The 17,735-nt window shown below is 44.7% G+C and overlaps 1 protein-coding gene across 3 annotated transcripts in view; it reads right to left on the minus strand.

The window, feature by feature from the left end:
- Nucleotides 1-17,735, minus strand: part of nrip1b (nuclear receptor interacting protein 1b) — an 80,736-nt gene that overhangs the window by 15,479 nt on the left and 47,522 nt on the right. The window lies entirely within an intron of this gene.

The raw sequence follows: 17,735 nt of genomic DNA on the forward strand, positions 1-17,735 counted from the left end.
CCTTAATTCCTGTTCGTTTTTCATTTGGAGTGATGGCTTACAAGGGAGGGTGTCTAACACCATATCAAACATACCCAAGTTGCCTGGAGGCTGTAGCACACACACACACACACACACACACACACACACACACACACACACACACACACACACACGCACACGCACGCACACACGCACACACGCGCAGCCATGGGGCAGAGATAGGAGTGTGGGGGGGAGAGAGAGAGAGAGCCGAACGCCACCCTATGCATCAGCAGGGATATTTCATTATGTACATAACGAGTGCCATTAATCGCTCTTAACAAGAGGACACAACCTCACCTTGGCAGTCTCACACACGCACAGCGGGGGGGTGGGTGGGGTTAGGAGGAGAGAGGAGGGGCATAAAAATGTCTATATGGGCATTGAAATTAAAATTCACCACACTCAAGTATCTCTGGCACCTCCCTCTGACCGACCACATCCCTGCCCCTGAGCGGCATGCTGCTCTGTGCCGCGCCCGCCCCGTACACCGATAGACACACACACACACACACACACACACACACACAAGAGAAGAAAAAATAAAAAGCCCCAAAAGGAGCAGAGGAAAGTGAGGAAATAAATATATAAATTAAAAGTCGAAAAATGCCGCAGTGGCGACACCATCAGGGGCCTATGCCCTTGACATGCTGACACGGGGGGCCACTGTCACGTGACACTCTTGTCATCCGCCCGCCCGCCTGGCCACCTGGCAGATTCGCCCTAACCCCACCACCCCCACCCCTCCATCTCACGCCCACCTTCGCATGACCTCATCCTCCGGTGACCTGATGCTGCTTGGCCCGCCAGCGCCCAGCCCCCCCTCCTCCTCCACCTAACTCCACTCAACCCCGCTCACCCCCCTCCACCTCTCTGCAGTCCTAAAGCCCCCCCCCTCCCTCTTCTACTGCTCTGTCTCCCTCCCCTCCCTTCCCTCCCCCCGCGGCTGTGCAGCAAGGTCAGGCGGGTCAGTGTGTCCTCATCTGTAATCCGCTGCCATTCGTCAGCAGCCCCAGCTCAGGCTGGAGGAGAGAGAGAGAGCAGAGAGAGAGGAGAGGCAGGCGCTCCGACGAGGGGAGAATGCCCAATTAGGCAGCTGTCACACACACACACACACACACACACACACACACACACACACACACACACACACACACACACACACACACACACACACACGTCACACACACACACACACACACACACACACACACACACACACACACACACACACACACAGCAAAGCAGAGCAGAGCAGGGGGGGGAGAGAGAGAGAGAGAGAGAGAGAGAGAGAGAGAGAGAGAGAGTGATAGAGAGTGAGTGAGTGAAAGAGAGAGAGCGAGAGAGCGAGAGAGAGAGAGAGACACACAGAGAGAGCGAGAGGAAGGCTGCAGAATCAAGCCTACTGTCCACAGACGAGGGGGGGGCATACATGAACCCTTTCAGCTGTGTGTGTGTCTGTGTATTGTTTGGGAGTGCACGGAGGGGGCAACTACAGTTTAGCCATGTATGACTGCTATTTTAGGCACGCTAGTATGTCACCAAGAGATCTGGGGAGTAAGGAATTTAGTAGCTACTTAGTAAATGAAAGCAGAGTTTTATTACAGCACACCTACTGGTGTGGCTTTTCCAGGCAGATTGGGACAAGTGACAAGTCGCCTGAGTGCTCTGTTGATAACTACAGTAAAATCCTCAAATGTATCCATACAAATGAAGTCAAATTGATCCGTTACATTTGTATACCGTCGACGTGTTAACCATCCTAACCTAGACTTATTAAACTGGACCTGAGTTGGCTCTGTACTTGCACCACTTCTGAAGGGCCGTACAGTCCACATTAAGCACCATACAGTACATTGTTTTCAAAATCATTATAACTCAAATGGATGGCAGAGAGTCCACACACCACAACGATAAGGTCAACAGTGATGAATTATATAGATATACTGTACACTACAGTAGTTATCGTTATAGTGCTAGGTATGGACGGCCCTTTAGAGAGTAAAAATGGACCAGACTGAATATACCAACAAGACTGAAACTCATTGGTGCCCCAGACTACAGCACATATCAAGTGGGTGACAAATATCCCATAATTGGATCATTCATCATTTCCAAACACATCTGCTTTGAGTAATGGGAAAACTAATCAGCAGAAATGATACAGAGAAGACTCCACGCCAGCCTGGGGAAGATTTATGCTGGAGTGAATCAGGACTCACGCCTGGGCTTATTGATTGTTTAGTCTAAATGGTTTTTCATTTAATCACGCCAAAGAGTCAAAATGGTGCTGTGCCAGTTAGGAGAGTGGAACAGGTGTGATGGAATGACCCCGGGGTGGAGTCTCTGTCCACTTCATGTGAAAACAAAGTTTTTCCTTTTTCTTGCCTTGCGCATCAAAGTTCGGTGGAGCTTTCAAAACCAGCTTTGAGTGGTTATAGTGTTCACACGGATTGCGTCACAAGAGTGAGGGACACTTATCCGGTAAAGCCTGTCTGAGTAGAAAGTACAGTTCATAGAGGGACTTAAAATAGATACCAGCCATGTCATACCGGCCGTGATACACGTAGCCTCTGTCCAGAGGAGAATTTCGCATTCAGCATTTTAGTTTCAAGCCTGGGGTCTGTGGGATTTTTTTTTTTTTTTTTTTTTTTTTCGTTCTGTTTATTACATTTTAGTTTTAGTTTTATATAATAAACAAAGAAACAGGCTGAGAAGAATAAAGAGTAACAAAAAAAATTACAAAGAAAAAACAACACACACACGCAAGAAGAAAACAACACAAAACCTCCAATACAATCAATATACAAATCAGCTCATGGTCACAAACATCATCCAGGCAATACAGGCAGGCTAGTCAGGTAACAGCTAATCATGTTCAGTCGAGGGTACGAGTGTAAGGCGGTCAACATGCGATAGAAACTGCCATACTTTACTAATTTGTTGATGGAACCACGCAGTGTATATTATTTTTTTTCCAATTTTAAAAAGTATAGTACATCAGGGATCCAACGTGAATGTGAGGGACTTTTTTTCCAGTGGATCAGAATAAGACGTCTTGCCAGAAGAGTCACAAAAGCGACAAGGTCTGATTGATATTTAGGCAGGGGGATGGTTTCAGGAAGAACTGGACTTTTTAACTTAAGGTAGATTAACTCCCACATGTAAATGGTGCATTTATATAGCACTTTTATCCAAAGCGCTTTACATAGATTGTGCATTACATCCATCCATTCACACACCGATGGCAGAGGAAACCATGCAATGCACCAACCTACTGTACATATCAGGAGCAGTTAGGGGTTCAGCTTCTTGTTCTTGCTCAAGGACACTTCGACACTAACTCTGGGGGAGCCCGAGTTCGAACTGGGAACCTCACAGTTTTCCCATCCTATTGTTCTACCAGCTACTCTACCCCTGAGCCACTGCCGCTACACATTGAGAAGAAAAGTAACAAAATGAACCACTTTCAAGCTTCAAAAATAGAAGATCTACATGCTCACAATCTTGTGGGGAACAGATTACGACGCACTGCCATTCCGACTATGTGGCTTCTGCGTGCGTCTTGTGAGCTTGTACATTTATATTGGTACTGGTTGTCAACGAACGGCCCGGGGACCCAAAGAGGGTCTCCCCGGCTAAATGAATTAACCAAAAATAAAAAAATAGTTAAATTAACACTGTGGATTTTACAGCGTAGATTGGGGTTTCAAATGGGGGTCCAAGTGAAAAGGGTTGAGAATCACTGAGCTAGGGGAATGCTTTGCACTCATCCACAGGTGCCTTTGTTCTTAAGCTAGAATGATAGTCATAAGGAATAGCAAATGTTGCTGGCAGTGCAGAACTGTCCAGTTAATGTCCATTGGTATAATTAGAACAGGATGAAGTCTTAACTTGTAAATTGCACTGCCAATAGACGCACTGTGCAGCAATTTGAGTGCCAATTTATTATTTACTTTATTAATTATTTTCTGTGTTCTACAGCCAGCCTCTAAAATAACATCTGCATTTTGTAATAATGTGTAAACCAATTTAGGCCTATCATTTATTTTACGAGTGCGCTGGACAACCTGGGTGTCCTTGACTCCTTGTTCTTTTATCTGTGATTTTAACGGAAATCAATTTTAGTCGCCTACACCCCCTTTTAGGACATTAAAAAAACATGTTAAAATCATACTGTGCAACATTCATTTTAGTATTATATTTTGGCAACACCTCGTAGCCACTGGCCAGGTTGTCATTACAGCATTTGTCTATAGGGAAGGAACGCTCAGAAATGAATGCTGCAGCGGCCCATGATATTTTGGAATGTCGGAAGCAGACAAATAAAGATAGTGTTTTAATAACGTTTAGACAAGTTGTCACTAACACAATTATGTGGAATGGATATTGTGAAAATTATGCCAGTGAAAGATTATCTCAAAAATAACTTTCCTCAGTTTTCAGAGAAACTGACACCCATTGTTATTATTGTTGTTTGTTCATCAGTGAAGAATGATGCTAATGTTAGCTTGCCAGTTGGGGGCAGATTACATCTCAGTAGTCTAATGTTCGTTTCAACAGGGTTGCTTTATTAGATAACGGTCTTACAATATAACAGATTTGTGCATGTATCTATGGGTTTGAGGCTGGTGCCCTTTTAAACCAGTAAACCTGAGTTATACTTACTTGAATGCAGGAGTCGTGCACCCAAAATAGCCGAACTATAAGCTCACAATGTGTTGCACTGCTACATGTGGTGAGCTTGTAGATTGTCTATTTTCAGTGTGTGACACGTCACACTGGTGCATAACTAAGAATAAATCAGGCCTAACATTTCACTAGCCCACTCTCGACTGACACACAGGCAGTGCAGGCAGACTGGCACTGCAAATGCAATGCAATAAAAATAAATATATTTCCAGCCAATCTGTACGCTCCAGCATGGTTCTAAAGCACGCATTTGTTATTGTAATACAGGAAGAACACATTGTGTGCAAATGACTTAACCCCTTTCAGTGCTGTTTCAGACTCTTTCAAATAGCTAATCTGTATAAACACACTCTAGTTCAATAGGCCTATGTATGTAACCTCTGTGTTTTCAGCTCCTACAGCAGCCAGGCAAACCATTGTTCTATTATGTGCTTGCAAGAATTCATCCCTGATGAAGAGACCCAGGCTGGCCAGCTACAACTCTTTTAAATGGAAATGGGGACTGAATGTACACTGTACTCTAATATATTTATCCAATTTAAGGTTTGACGTCCTCCTCTCCACGTTTTCCAGTAGTAAACAAGCCGTATCCAGACAGTATAGTTCAATGGTATGCACATTTACTATAGCTGTGTGCCGCCCGTCATAGGCTATAAGCCAATGTCATGATGGTGCAGCCATACAGTAGTGTAACAAGAACTGCAAGTCGATACCCATGATTGACCAATGGACACTACAATAACTACAATGTAAACAATAAGTGGGAGAACAAGGAAGCCCATTGGATAGGACTGTAACAATATCAATTCAGGTCACTCATTGGGTACGGTTTAAGGGGTGCTAATCAAACCAATCGATTTAATCAATTGTAAAAAATATATATATCATAATCAATCATTTAATAAAATTCCACAGTTAATTTGTTAAGGCTACATATATTAATGACAAACTTTGACTGCGCCGGAATGTAATGTTATTATGCCTCGGCAGCAGACAGCCATGGCCCGGGCCCCGGAGGCATTATGTTTTCAGGTTGTCAGTCCTTCCGTCCGTCCGTCCCAAGCTCACGAACGGGATATCTATCCTTGAGGGAATTTCATGACATTTAGCACAAACATCCACTTGGACTCAAGGATGAACTGATTAGAAGTAGGTGGTCAAAGGTCAAGGTCATGCTGAACTCATTTCTCTCCCGATTCGCGTGAACGCAAATATCTCAGGAATGCTGTGAGGGAATTCCATGACATTTGGCACAATATGTGCACTTGGACTCATGGATGAATTGATTAGAAGTAGGCGGTTAAAGGTCAGAGGTCACGGTCACTGTAACCTCATATCCATGCCATTATTGTGAATGCGATACGCCAGGAATGTCTTGAGTGAATTTCATGACATTTGTGCCAAATGTCCTCTTGAACTCAAGAGTGGACTATAGACCTGTGGCCAAGGGTCAAGGTCATGGTGAACTCATAGAACACGCTCATTAAATTCCTTCAGTCTTCACCACATATATTATAGGAGTCTGGACAGACGTGGATGCAAACCGCAACTGGTTGCTGGAGGCATGCAATCGCAATGTGGTATTTACATTTTCTGCAATCAATTAACTTGTGTAACTCGTGAATGGGGGGGGGAAAGTGAAATCAGCTTGACTTTGTTAGAATGGAATAGTAGTCATATAATAGATTTAGATTTTATCACGTTGAAATACTTATCAGCACAGTTATTCCATACAATATGCAACCTGCAACCAATATGCAAATCAGTCAGATGTCACTGAAACAAGGCCGCTTTTTGCTAAACAGGTTTTGGGGCAGTCAGTGTGTAATCTGCCCTATTTACTGGAATATTCAGAGAAGACAAACAAAGGTTAGATAGCCCTGCATAATTTCTTGTACTTCAAAGTAGCATCCCTGAAATAGGCGAATATTCTTTTAAATAACAGATCTTCAAGCTCACAATGCCTTGCAATGGGATGTGTTGTGAGCTTGAAGAAGTTACTTTTGCAGAATATTCGCCTATTACAGGGATGCCGGGATTCATGGGGTTAAAAATGTGTTTGCGTGCATGATGTGCCCGACTGCAGTAAATCAGGCCACCGATGTGACATGCCCTTATCCATGAGGGTGCACTGGCAAACCCAGGCCAGGGTTTGCCAGACAGATGGGAGACAGGACATCATTTTTTTTGGAATAAAACTGAACAAGAACTTCAAGGTAATGCCGTAGGCCTGCTTCTCACGCTGGCGCATGAACAATCTTCTCGGCACCATCTGTGGAGAGCCAACAGCCAACGCTTAGGCGTCCAACGCATCCATACAGCATAACACCACGATTAACATCAAGACCTGATGCATTATATTGTGACATCTTGCTGAACTGTGGTGTGGTCCGTCAAGAGTGTCCCACGTCAAATACGTCTTCACTTTCACTCCAAAAGCAAAGTGAGGAACATTTGGAGGCTGCCATTAGTTCACTGTCCCTTTAAATAACTTTAAGACCTTTTTTCTCTCTTCTCTACCTCCCTCCCCTGAGGTTTATCACACTGTGGCTCTGTCTTCTCTCTCTCCTCTTTCCCTTGCATGCACGGACACACACACACAGGCGTGCACACACAGGCGTACACACACACACACACACACACACACACACACACACACACACACACACACACACACACACACACACACACACACACACACACACACACACACACACACACACACACACACACACACTATGTGTCTGCCAACTACAAAGCAGTTAAGCAAGCATCTCTTGGCTCTGTGCAGAGAGAATAAGACACTCTCATTACTGCTCTTAAAAAGCTCTGCCCTTACAAAGTCCACTGTAGACCCAGACGGCAGCACAGAAAGTCAAGGGAAAGATTCAAAGTTAAAGGTTACTCTTTTTTCCTCCTACAACTAAATTCTGTGTGCTGCTGCTGCTGCTGGTGTACGTGTGTGTGTGTGTGTGTGTGTGTGCGCTTGTCTGTGTGGTTGATGGTTTTCTGCAACCCTCCCCCCCCCCCCCCCCCCTTCCTGTTCCTCTTTAATGTCACAGGGCTGGCTCATATGACCTTGAGCAGCAGTGTTGGCATGGCAAGCGCGAGAGCTGCCTCGCCCGCGGGCGCCCTTGAACTGGATCTGCAAGACAACAAAAAAAAAAACCTTCACGCGGCCTGATAGACATCTCAGCCCCCCCCCCCCCCCCCCCCCCTCTCTCTCTCCTCAGTCCCCACTACCCCCTCCTATCCTCCCTTCCTGACTCTTTCTCCCCAACTCTTTTATTCAATCTACGTTGCTTCTTATCTGTTCCCCCGAGTGGGAAGAGATTTATCAGGATGCTGTATCTTTAACCTCTCTATCAGGCCCAAGATAGAGACGGAATTTCAAAATGTCTGACCGGCCAGCATGGATTTATTTTTAACCCCCAACCACCCCCTCGTCTGTGGTCAAGCAACCCCCCGCCCCCAACCCCCCCACCCGCCGCCCCCCAAAACCCTCACTCCACCCCTCTCCCATGACATTTTGGGAGAGGGGGAGCTTTTGGAATACACCTGTGCTGTGAGCTGGCCAGCCGCGTGCACCGCGCCCACTCCAGAGGTGTTGTTTACGGACATGGAATTCCAAGCCACTCTTCTCTCATTGGCACAGGGTGATCCGAAGCTCCAAAAGCAAATATCCTTATTTCTGTTGGGTTGGGGGAGCGACGACTGTGTGACACACGGAGGGCGGGGAGGAGCCTCGCAGAACCAGTGTTTTGACAAGCTGGCGAGGGACTGCCGGGCCTTGATGCAGAGCTCTGATTTACCTATGTAAACAACACAGTCCATAGTCCAAAGTCTAAGCCCTCTGCTGCCAAATGCTGCTCTCTTGCATGAGGCCTGAACACAAGTTCTACAGTAAAAGCACAAAGATAGTTTTATCAGCATGCAAACACTGCAGTTCCCGCCCACTGGCTGCGGTTTGTGCCGCAGAGTTTCAAGTAGGATCGTAAATATTTCCATTTCACTATCACCAATGTTGTTCTTACTGTGAACCTTTTCTTTACATGCTACACATAAGACGACAATGCAGTATGTGTGCGTGTGTGTGTGTGTGTGTGTGTGTGTGTGTGCGTGCGTGAGTGCATGTCGGAGGAAACGAAGACAGGCATAACCCCCTGCCAGTCCTCTTCATGCCTGACCTTTCAGCACGGTAATATTATCACATGTCATATGCAGCCCTGCTTGAAACCATCTGCTAGAGGCACTGTGGTGGCAGCCACACACACACACACACACACACACACACACACACAAACACCCACCACCCCAACAAAAAACGAACGAGGAAAAAAAAAAGCACTGGCCAAAGACGCCGAATACTGGTTCTGACTGGTTACAACCCAGCATGCCTCTCCTTCACATGCATGTAAAAACAGCAATAGTGAACCCCCTCCAAAAAGGGACTGTTGTGAGCAGACTCTTCAATTAGCATAAGGGGCTTTCACACAGAGACATAAAGTTCTGGGGCTAAGAATAACATTAGCGAAGGTCTGAGAGTGGCAAGGCTTCAGCACTATGGAGAGTCCAGGGTGTATGCTAACTAGAGTCTTGATTCTAATCCAGCCCCCCGCCATGTAAAGCCCCACCTCGGGATATTATATTATGTTTGTTAGTGTAACACCTTGGCTAATAGGGTTGCTTTTATAGAGAGCAAAACCAATCTGATTAACATTAGGCAAGTCTGACACAGGGAAAAAAGAGCAAGCCCGGCCGCTAACAAGCGCTAGTGTTTATTCACGGTAAGATGCTTCCCCGGCCGTCAGTGAGGGCCATTTTCACATTGGAGAGGAGGGGATCTGCCAAAATCTGCTCTCTCAGGAGAGCGAGCCCTGCAGAACCAAGGAGAAGCTTACTCGGTATGGAAGGCACCACAATGTCCTGCGAGATTCATTACAGGCAGATTTATTCCACATAGTGAAATATGAGTGAGCTCCACAGTCCAAAATTGCATTGCTCCATAAGCATACCCGATACCAAACTAAGCCCCGATTTTCACTTCCAAGGCCCTATAGCTCCCAACACCAACCACAGCAATTATTTGCGAGGAAGGGATCAAACCCTGCAGCGAGCGTTTTATCTTTCATAGAAACATGCTGGAAGACACAAAAGGATTTTAAACAGCAACAGCACCAGGCCATATGAAATCAATAGCAAAACATATATACGTAGTCACTGTGGATCAGTTCTTTCCTGGGGCGTAGTGGTAAAATGTCAAAAGAAAATGTTATGGGTCAAGTTTCGCACTGGAATTTTATATATTTTTAACTTAAATCTGAAGTCTACTGAAAACTGAAAATTGGGATTGCCTATATGTCAAATCAATGTACAGACAGCACATAGTCTCAATGTATATGACACAAGAAAGGTCATCATTCAAAAACTAAAGCTGGTCTCACACAGTTTTGTCTTTTCAATTTGTGCATATTTCTTTAGACCATATTTTTCAATATCACATAACAGACAGACGCTTCATATCACATAACAGGGCCATACTAGCCAACTATCCGTTCATTTACATCTGGCATGTAAAGTGATAAAGGCAGCTGAATAAGCATCTGCGTCGCTCATTTCCAAACCAGGGTTGAACTCGGTCGGTGCAGTAAATAACCTGACCTGAATAAAGCGGGAGTAAATCTGGGAGAGTGGGTTATATTTGGAAAATAGCAACGTGCATGTCAAAGAAAGAGAAATGGGAAAGGATCTTTTATTTAAAAAGCTTATGTGGCTTTGGGCTTTGAGCCTGTCAGGTCTGACTGCAGTAATCAAATGCCAGTCTGGAGGGGGGTCTTATACACAGTCAAATCCTAAGAGTTAATTTCACTCTTGACAGTGTAAAAGAATTATCCATGTTTACAACCTCAGAGAGAGTTGAATTGACACTTTGATTTTGCAGTGTAGGAGGTGCCACACTGCTTCAGAGTGTAGAGCGTGTGTGTGTGTATGTGTGTGTTTTTGATGTGTTGTGCGTGCGTGCGTGTGCATGTGTTTTGATGTGTGGGACTTGGGAGTAAGGAGAGACCTCAGTGCTCAGCTTGGGGCGTATAATCTATGGTTCATTTGCAGCTTTTCTCCCCAGTATGACAAGCCGTTTACAAGACGTAGCCCTCTGCCTCTGACCCAGTTCTGAGTGGCTGCGTCTCGCGACAGGGCCCTGCCTCCCCATCAGGCCCCGCTCCCAGTCTAACTGACGATAACTCCTCGCCACCCTCTGCCTCTGTGAACTGTGGGGGAAAGAGAAAAAATAGGTCACCCTGACCCACTTTTCTTCCCCTCTCTCCCTACGATCGTGCGAGGAGTTCTGCAGAGCGTGATGGAGGGAGACAGAGAGAGAAAAGAGGGAGACAACGGGGGGAAAGACAAGAGCAGATGGAAGAAAGAAAATAAATGTTAAAAAAGAGAGAAAACAAGAGAGTGAGAGGGGGGCTGAGAGAGGGAGAGAGAGAAAAAAAACTAGATTACCCCTATGAGCCCCGGTATTTTGGGATCATTCTTATCAGTGGGGCTGTATAGTATAAATCCTCCCACACTTAATACAAACGGCCTGCTCCCGGGGGTTAAACACCCATCTACTGCTGTCACCCCGCCCCACCTCTGAGGTGAGCATTACTTCATCATTTACACCCCAACGGCGAACAAGGAAAACCTCTGCCAGTCTTTAAAACAGGCAGAGCTTCATGCAGTCATTTAAACACACACAAAGTCATGACATGCTATCTGGTCAGCATAATTATGAGCCTTTTCCAGGCAAGTGAGACATTAAGAGCCAAGCAAGCCTAGAGGAGCTAGCTAGCAAGCATAGCATAACATTGACTATACCCAGTGAATGGTGGGAGAGGACAACTCATGATATCTCTGATCACACACACACAGCTCCCATGCAAACCGCTTCTCATTAAGCTGCATTCACTCATCCGTTGGTACTGTAATCCTTCCCTACATTTACTACACGACTCTCCTCCTTCCCTGAGTTGTGCTCACCTCAACCACCTCCACCCAACCATGTGTGAATCTGAATTGTACACCTCTCGGTAAAAGTATTCATGGATAGATTGTCAAAATGCTCCTCTGACGGGTTCAGATTTGAGTTACTGTAGCTGTGCTGTAGCTTTTGTTAGCGTGTGACCACACAGGCACATTAGTTAGACCAGATGCTAGCTTGCACGGTGTGGTTGCATGAGTGCTGATTTGCATTAGCCATTGCTTGACACTCCCCTTTAAAAAACAGGGTAGGGCTGACCTACTGCTAAAACTCTCAGCAGTGAGTGCTAAGCCTCTGCGTGTTAATGTTGACCCAGTGCAACAGACATGTTGGTGCCTCAGAGACGAGTCATGAAGCCTGCTGCTCCACTTTTCTCTGCTGCCAGACACCCTTCAAAAAGAGGAATCCATTCCATATTGTCACCATGAAGGTGTGAGGATGAAAATATGGCCAAATAGAAGAGTGGGGAAAAAAGAAAGAAAGAAAGAAAGCAAGAAAGAAAGAAAGAAAGAAAGAAAGAAGGACCCATTTGGCGAGGTAGAATAGCAGTGTCAGATCTCTTTATTTGGCCGAGGCTGGGGAAGGTTTTAGTTCCTGTTAAGGGTTATGTAGGTCAAGCCCTGTCTCCTCGTAAGCACCAAGGTCAACCCTGAATGGAAGGGCAGGTGGCTTAGATAGAATGAGGCCCTGGATAAACCACATTTGTCTGGCTCTTGTGCCAGTGCCAGTCTCAGGCACGTAAACAAAGTTACACAAGCACACACCTCCCTTACGGTAACCCTGGTGTGTGCATGTGTGTGCACGAGTGTGTGTGTGTGTGTGTGTGTGTGTGTGTGTGTGTGTGTGTGTGTGTGTGTGTGTGTGTGTGTGTGTGTGTGTGTGTGTGTGTGTGTGTGTGCGCGCACAAATACACGTGTGAAGTGATAACACCAGTTTATACAAGCTTTTGCATTCGAATTTATTACATTTAGGGAAAAACTATTTGGAAAATATATCATGACTAGTAAGTAACCCTCCTAAAATATCTGACCGGTAAAGATTAAAATACACTAGTTAAACTGGACAAATGTCTGTGACTCACTCAGAGAACTAAAACCTCTGCCAGGATGCCTATCAAAACTTTTATTTCTACTCTACACTACATTTCAGAGGCAAATATTGTACTTTTACTCCACTACAATTATTCGAAAACTTTAGTTACTAGTTACTTTGTAGATTTTGATTATTATTACAAAACATTCATTAACCCCTATACACATTTTGGCCATTTGAAAATAACAGATCTACAAGCTCACAATGTGTTGCGGTGTGGCGCATTGTGAGATTGTGAGATCTGCTATTTTCAAAAGATTTGTATACATTTTAAAACTTGAAATGGGGCATTCTGCATGAGTAATTATTATGCCATTGTGTGCTTTTTCTCAGGTACATTTTGAATTCTGGACTTTTCCTTGTAACAGAGTATTTCTGCATTGCAGTACTGATACATATTTTGAGTACTTTTTCCACCACTGCCTCTAGCCATCACTTTTCTTTCTTCACAATTAGTAACATCCCTAATAAGTACTTTTGAAACCCCACAGTAGACTTAGTTTAAATACTTAACATGAGTTGGTTGTACTTTTGCTGGTAGCTTCACATTCAAACTTTAACATAGTTGTACAAGAGAGCTGAGCTAATGTTGAACCTTGATGTGAAAACAGAATTGTACAAAATGGTATATTTTTGATAGCGTCTATCAAATGTCTCTGTATAAGCCAAGGGTGCAATCAGGAGGGCAAAATGTCAAAACCTAGAAAAATACAGGTATAAATATAGGTATACAATTATTCTGCAATTCTGTACAAGACTAAGTGTTTACAGTGTATATATACACTATTACAGTATGTATACACTATTACAGTATGTACCAAATCTCATCTCCAAATGCACGTATACACTTCATGGTGATTGTGAGCATTGTGCCATTTGTGTGCCATTGTGTGCCATTGTGTGCACATTGTGTGTGTGTGTGTGTGTGTGTGTGTGTGTGTGTGTGTGTGTGTGTGTGTGTGTGTGTGTGCGCGTATGTGTGTGACAAGTTACAGCTGTCACTGTTGATTGACTATATGATTTTTATACTTTTTAATTTCTAAATTATTTCTAATTTCCCCCAAAGAAAGTTTAGCTCAACTCATACAGTAGTTTTCTATTATACAATACATGCCTATTATTATGATTATGATTATCTACTCAATGTATGGCTTATGGGAAAAGCGCTCACAGTCTCTAGTTAAATTCTGATAAACCACAGCAATGCCACTTGTGTCTTCTGGAGTTTATGAGGGATGAGCCCAGGATTTACTTTAAATCAAGGCTTAATTTCCCCATATAGGCTATTACCAGTGTTGGATCCAAGCTATAGCCTCCCAGTGTTTCTGTTGTTGCCAACAACAATATCTGACATTCTCACCGCAAACAGATCAGTCTGACTGATAAGGTAACAGTGCTTCTAACTTCTAAGTTCTTACATTGCTGGACTGTGCCATTCACATCCGTTGCCCAAATCTCAATTGCCATCTCCACGAATAACCTAAGGGCCTAAAGGAAACACTGACTCCCTTTGACTATCCCAGTCTCAAAATAAAGTAGAAAAGGATACTCTGTGAAGCACAAATCTACGCCAGGCTGGGTTGCCTAGCCAGGGCTGTGTAAATCTTGTGTTGCAGCTGACGAGACTTGAGTTAGCTGGAAAGATACTCTGTATGTGTATGTTCGACGGTGGGCTCCCTCGAGTCCTTGCTGATGCACGTGCCAAGTTTGAAGTCTGTGTTGGTCCCATTTATGCATGTGACTATATGGGCATAACAGTCGGATCTGTGGCTCAACACAACCGGATGTCTATATATGGGCGTATATATATATATATATAGGGGCGTATCGGACTTCTTTATGGTTATGTCTGAGTCATCCTGACATGCCTATATATGCGTATTGGGGTTGTTTATGGTCAAGTCTGAGTCAGGGTGACGTGGCTATGGCCCGCCTGCCGGCCGGCCTGCCCAACCTACCCTCCCATTAGCCAAATTTAATAAAGGATAGGTCCCTCCCACTATTTTTGGAAGCTAATAACAAGGAGAGTATGACAGCAATTCCCAAGCTATGAGTCGGTGGGCCACAAGGGTATTGCCAATGGGTCCCCAAATCATCGGCAAAACATTAAGATTTTAATGATAATATATATATGCATTAAAAAATGGATTAATTATGGGGTGGTGTGTCTTTGATGGTCGATGGCAGTGTGCACTGTGCAGGGAACATTTGACGCTAACCCCGCCCACACAGTCATACTACACACAAACAGGGGAGAAAACATGGGCATCTCCACCTCCCGGCCGGGCGGAGATAATTAAGAGAGGAGAAAAAGGCAGCGAAGGAGATATTCCCCATCATTATAAGTGAGAAATAATTCACACCTTAATCTAATCATCATACTTTGTGGAAACACTGTAGTTTGCAATGTGTCGATATGCAGTTGGCAAAGACATCAACTTCCGTTTATTATCCATCAAGTTCCTTTATTTATCCACCCATGTGGTGAACATATCAAGGGGAAAGAGATTTTTACATGCTTGCTTAAAAATACTCAAGTCTCTTGACACTTCTGGTGCAGCAAAATCTTCCATTTCCTAGTAAGTCTGATCTCTCTTTAGAAGTGTTGATATTGTAACTGCGATGCATCATGAAGTCAGAAATTAGACCAGAACATCCGCATTATGATCAATCTGCGCGGATGCAGCATAGATTCAGTTTTTTGTTGGGCCGTAAACACAAAAGTGGATGTGTGCACGGGTGGATGGGCGCACCCAAACAGGTCGGGAAGGGTTGCGCAAGGCATTGCCAGCAACGGCCGATGTTGATTTAAAAAAAAGACCTTAAGATGTGCCCACACGTCCTGGGCAAACCACCGTTTTATTTAAGACATGTGTGGACATCCAAGGCATCAGAAGTGTTAACTGTGGAGTGGTTTTAACTGAGGGTCAGCAGTCGGAACGTGAATGCAGGCAACTGGCATAACATGAATCTAAGCCGCCAGCTCAGTTTGGACATGAATCACTCTGGTCATGAACTGACCTTTCACTGATATTGCTGGTATCAGTGATTGAGAGTTGAGATGATGACTAAACATGCTCATTTCACCACTAACATGACACCAGGGAGGAACTTAAGGTCTGTTGTCCCCAAATTCAAATAAGGGCAGAGAGGCCATGTGACTCTATTTGACATGACCTCAACCCGGTTCCACCTTGAGAGTGATTACCCAATTGGAGAGCGCGCACACACACACACCACACACACACACACACACACACACACACACACACACACACACACACACACACACACACACACACACACACACACACACACACACACACACACACACACACACACACACACACACACACACACACACACACACACACGATGCCCTCTTAGTCATACAGGGTTGGGAGGAAGGGTGGGGTGACGTGGGGTGAAGGGTGTCACTGTCACATGATTAGATCCCCTTCTGGAGAGTTACTTAAAAAGCCTCCTCAGCAATCAGGTCAAGGTCATACACTGATCTTAGTGCCAAAGGGAAAGAGAGATTGTGTTGTGGGGGAGGGGGGGGGGTGTTGGAAAGTGAGAGATAAGTGGGATGAGGACTGGTTCAATACTGGGCTACTGTACATTCAGCAGTCCTGGGTCAGAGATAACTTGAAAACACTAGCTGTCATTCTGAAATAACTGTATTAATCTCCCTGCTTAGTGGACACTTTTATTCAAAGTCACTTATGCGATTATCACTCTTGCACATCTCTTTCCACTTCTACAGCTGGATATTTACCGGTGGAATTCAGGTTAATTGCCTTTGCTCAAGGGTAGAGGGTGAGCAGTGCATGAGCCAGCAATCTTCTGGTCACCAGTCCATTTCCCTTAAGTAAGTAAGAGGTCATATGGCCGCCTCCAGTCATCTGCCCATACACTGCTCTTCGTCTCCTCTCAAACGGCCTCAATACCATTGGGTGCCTTATAGCAGTTGTGAGAGAGCCCGGGTTCCCAGGCACAGCCTTTCAGTCAGTTTATCAAGCTCTCTTGAGGATGCACTGAATAACACCACCTCACTAATGGATTTATAAGTGGGCCGGAAATTCACAATAGGACGTGTTTCAGAAATTGTAGAGACCGCTTGGGGTTATATGCCAAACTTCCCCCACTCTTGACAATAGTGGCATTCACAATTGATTGTAGAGATCTGACAGTTATGACAGGGTACTGTCACATTTATCCAAAACGCAACTCATTTAATGAATTATTGATAACATGCATTTAAAGCTGAACATGAGCGGGAGATTTATAAGTGGAGTCCATAACGTAACAGCTGTGGAAAATGTGTGGTCTTCTCTTGCCTATTCAGATCACAGGAACAAATAGATGATTACTTCACATGACAATCTATTCCCATGTTGACAAGTCACCTGTGTGCACTGTGCAGGTCAACATGCAAAAACAATTAAGAGACTTGCTGTTTTTAGAGGGAACAGAGTTGTACTAAGTGCCTAGCCTTAGCCCTGTTTGGCCCTGCACTGGAAACTAGGCTAATGTACCGAACATCTCCTGGAACTCATGCAGCTCCTATTCTCCACTGCCACCCGCACAGGTCCCCTGTTGCCCAGCAACAATTCAGCTCATCACTAGAAGCCAAAAAGTAACACAATTACAGTTCAAACTGAAAGGATTTGGGGCGTGCAGCATAACAGCACTCAGCATAGCGTTTTCAAACGATGAGTATCAAAAGAATAAATAGGGAAACTCCAACCTGTGGTGCAGACATGATCTTTCCGTTGACAATGGTCAAAATGTTGTTTTTTCACCTCTCCAACATACACATACGAGTCTCATTTCATGAGTTAGGTGTGTGTGTGTGTGTGTGTGTGTGTGTGTGTGTGTGTGTGTGTGCGTGTGTGTGTGT

This window comes from Protomyctophum parallelum, assembly GCF_964188405.1.
Source record: "Protomyctophum parallelum genome assembly, chromosome: 1".
Classification (NCBI taxonomy): Eukaryota; Metazoa; Chordata; class Actinopteri; order Myctophiformes; family Myctophidae; genus Protomyctophum; species Protomyctophum parallelum.